Source organism: Prionailurus viverrinus, chromosome B4, assembly GCF_022837055.1.
Source record: "Prionailurus viverrinus isolate Anna chromosome B4, UM_Priviv_1.0, whole genome shotgun sequence".
In the NCBI taxonomy this organism is placed as follows: domain Eukaryota; kingdom Metazoa; phylum Chordata; class Mammalia; order Carnivora; family Felidae; genus Prionailurus; species Prionailurus viverrinus.
Genome location: NC_062567.1, coordinates 47,912,868 through 47,917,141, shown reverse-complemented (window position 1 = coordinate 47,917,141; position 4,274 = coordinate 47,912,868). Strand labels below are relative to the sequence as shown.

General features: G+C 38.0%; 1 pseudogene; it reads left to right on the top strand.

Annotated features, from left to right (window-relative positions):
• The first annotated feature begins 416 nt into the window (after positions 1-416).
• LOC125169548 (double homeobox protein A-like) lies at positions 417-1,195 on the top strand (annotated as a pseudogene).
• The last annotated feature ends 3,079 nt before the right edge of the window (positions 1,196-4,274 follow it).

The following is a 4,274-nucleotide window of genomic DNA, read 5'->3' as shown; positions in this document are numbered from 1 at the left end:
GATTGTAAACAGAGAAAATTATTTGTTTGTTTATTTTCTCCCCTTGCTCAAAGCTTATTCTCCACTTACATGACTTTTGGCCACCATTTAACTTCCTGATTTCAGAAGGAGATCTAATGGAGAATTTTGTTTTGTCATTGGATACAAATCAAAAGCTCTGTATCACTAAAACCCCCAAATGTTCATGACTTAAGCCTCCCATACCCTTCCTCCCTCCCTCCCTTCTTCCTTCCTTCCTTCCTTCCTTCCTTCCTTCCTTCCTTCTTTCCTTCCTTCCTCTCTTTCTGTCTCTTTGTCTTTCTTTTTTCTTCTACTTTCTCTTTAGAGAGATATACTTTGCCCCCATCTAATGTGTATGACAATAAGTCCATGACCAAAGAGAAAATTATTTAAAAGAACCAGAACTCTCTTCCAACATGGCTCAAGATAACTCTCCAAACAAGACCATAGCAATGAATCATAGACACAGCCACACCAAATTCACAGAAGATCAATTGAAAATCCTCATCAAAGCATTTGACCAAAATCTTTACCCAGGTTATGCTATCAAACAAAAACTTGCTTTAGAAGTCAACACTGAAGAGTCTAAAATCCAGATTTGGTTTCGGAATTGAAGAGCTAGGTATCCGGGCCAGAAAAAATCAGAACCCGATAAGGAGTTAGAATTAAGCCAACACCAAGATCATCCTGAAAAGGACATTCAAAGCACAGAAGACAGATGGTGCCGTACCTGCTATAGAAACCAATTAACTCGAAATTCAACCTTAAAAAGTTAAACCATTACATTGATTAACATACTTGCTTAGCTGGCTTTATGCATGTAGACTTTAGCAACTGTCCTCATAAAAAGAAGCTTCATTCTGGAGTTGGGGCTTCATTCTGACTCGAGTATGAGGACCTTCACTTAACTGCATTTTGTTTGCAGACTCATCTTTTCCGACTCCAACTCTGGCCATATACTCTGCAACAGTACCAGCTATACTTCCACACAATTACACAACCTCATTGAGGCATTTATGAACAACCCATATCCTGGCATTGATTCCAGAGAGCAACTGCTAAGGAAATTGGAATTCCTGAATCAAGAGTCCAAATTTGTTTTCAAAATCAGAGATCCAGATTCCATGTCCAGAGAAAAAGAGAACCTGATGATGAAGACTTAGAACAGAGACAAGACCAGGAACAGGATCTCTGAGATGAGAGAGTTCAAGGCATAGAAGCTACAGAAAATGGCACCAATATTATTATTGGTTGTCTTATTTCTCCAGAGCCAGAGCAAGACGGACAGACAGTGACATGCAATGTATTTGATATCTTCGGCCTGGACTCTAAATCTCTCTCGCTCATCTTGGAAACGTTTTTCTGAACACATCTTCAGACTTTCCAGAGATGAGCCTACTGGAGACACTAAACAGGACTTCAGAAAGCAGAGACAGGAACATGGTGCCAGACAGCCCGATGGACTGATCCTGGACCAAGAGTTCAGCAGATCTCAAGGACAATGAAATTAAACAATATCATTTTTCAGTCATCATAGTAATTGTCATTTAAAAAAGAAAAGATTTTATTTTTAAGTAATCTCTATACCCTATGTGGGCCTTGAACTCACAACCCCAAGACCAAGAGTTGCATGCTTCACTGAGCCAGTCAGGCACCCCAACTGTGCTTTTTAATAAGAAACATTGACTTGGTCTTCATCCCAGTTTTCAAGCACAGAGCTTCTAAACTTTGGAGTTTCCTATGATGAGAGAAATTAGATGATTGGCACTTTCAGTCCTTCCTCCTGGACCTTCAGGAAGGAGGGAGGGACTGAAGGTTGAATCAGTTGCTAATGGCCAATAATGTATTTATTTTTTTATTGTCATTCCAGTATAGTTAATAAACAGTGTTATGTTAGTTTCAGGTGTACAATACAGTGATTCAACAATTCTGTATATTATTCAGTGCTTATCATGATAAGTGTGCTATTAATCCCCATCACCTATTTCACCCAACCCCCAACAGCCTCCCCTCTGGTAACCATCAGTTTGTTCCCTATAGTTAAGAGTCTGGTTTTTGGTTTGTCTCTTTATTCCTTTGTTCACTTGTTTTGTTTCTTAAATTCCACATACAAGTGAAATTATATGGTATTTGTCTTTCTCTGACTGATTTATTTTAACATGTGATTTTTTTAGCTTATTTTTTTTAGTAGTCTCTACCCCCACCGTGGGGCTTGAACTCACGACTCTGAGATCAAGAGCTGCATGCTCTACTGACTGAGCCAGCCAGGCATCCCTTGATTTATTTTACTTAGCACTATACTCTCTACATCCATCATATCATTACAAATGGCAAGATTTCATTCTTTTTTATGGCTGAATAATATTCCATTATATGCATATACCACATTTGGTTTAACCACTGATCCATGGATGGACACTTAGGTTGCTTCCATCTTTGGGCTCTTGTGAAAAATTATATGATAAACATGGGTTTACCAATACATATTTAAAATCTCTGTTTTCGATTCTTTGGGTTATATATCCAGAAGTGAATTGCTGGACCATATGATACAGCATTTTTAACAGACATTATGAGGCAGGTATTTTAAAAACTAAACACTGTGACCAAATACAGATTTCTATAAGGAGTGTAGTAATTTCAAATATTCTAAAATTTCATATCCAGTTAATAGCTGAATTTCATAAAAATTAAAAGTAAAAATCTTATATAATAGATGGAACCCTTTAATTTATGGATACACATACATACACATGAAGATATCTGATATATATACTTTAATCAAAAAAATTTTTTTTTACATTTCTTTATTCTGGAAAGACAGAGAGAGACAGAGCATAATTGGAGGAGGGGCAGAGAGAGAATGAGACACAGAATCCGAAGCAGGCTCCAGGTTCTGCAGTGACAGCACAGAGCCCGACATGGGGCTCGAACCCACAAACTGTGAGATCATGACCTGAGCTTAAGTCGGACACCGAACTGACTGAGCCACCCAGGTGCCCCTATACATTAATTTAAAATAAGTTCATATTCTAGGTCAGTACTCTCCAAAAGAAATTTCGGTGCTGATGGAAATATTCTATATTGATGTTGTCCAATATAACACCCACAAGCTACAGTTGACTACTAAGTAGTAGAAATGTGGCTAGTATGACAGAGGAATTGCATTTTTAATTTAATTTATTTTAATTTAAATGTATATAGTCACATGTGGCTAGTGGTTACCTTATTGAACATTGCAGATCTAGAAAGCATTTTGTAACCGATTTCATTCAACATTACATTGGTATCCATCTTTTCAATTTTATAAATGTGCTCCTCAAATAGTGGCACCCATTTATTTGATGGCATTAGTAGGTTAGAAAGTACAATGTAAAACTGTTTCAATAACCGCAAAACTGAAACCATGCCTCATGGGTTAATGAGGTTAAAACTAGGAGAAAATTTTAATCATGTTTTTTAGAGAACTGTTTCCAATCAGCTATTGAGCCTTTTCAGATCCCACTAATAAATCCACTAGCTGTCTCTGCAGAAGCCTGAATTCAAGGTCAACTGATAGGGTCCCAGCCCATGAAAAAAGAAGGCCCTGCATTCCTTACTCAAGAAAATGAAAAAAAAAAAAAGAAGAAGAAAGAAAAAGAAAATGAACCCCAGACCCCATCCAGTTTATGCCAGCTCCTGGAGCATACCTATAGCTGCTTCCCCTTACCCTAAGATAACACCTTACATTAGGTGCAGGGTTTTGCTTCATTCTGGTGCTAAGTCTTTACCACAAAATGAACATGGATGAATATCATGTATATGTTTGCTTAGTACCCATGCTCCATCTTTGCTCATAATAGACCCCACCTTTTCATCAATATGTATGTAACCCCAGCCCATCTGATTATTAAAAACTCGTTCTCTCTCCTTTCTGGGAGGTGGATTTGAGCCTTGCCCTCTTACCTCCTTGTCTCCTCATCTGGCTGCCTCTGAAATAAACCCTTTCCTTGTTGAAAAAAAAAAAAAAGAATCAATCTCTTTTTCTTTCAAGGATCACTTTCTCCCATCCAAGTACTAACCAGCCCCGACCCTGCTTAGCTTCCGAGTTCAGACGAGATCGGGCGCGTTCAGGGTGGTATGGCCATAGACTCAAGGATCACTTTCTAATTGTGGACCTAGAAGGGTGATTTTACAGAGAATATTTATGTTGTATAGATGTGTGGTCCAATGTGATCCTTAGACTGTGATAGTAAAACAAATACATACCTAATACTTGAAGGAAAATATTGAAT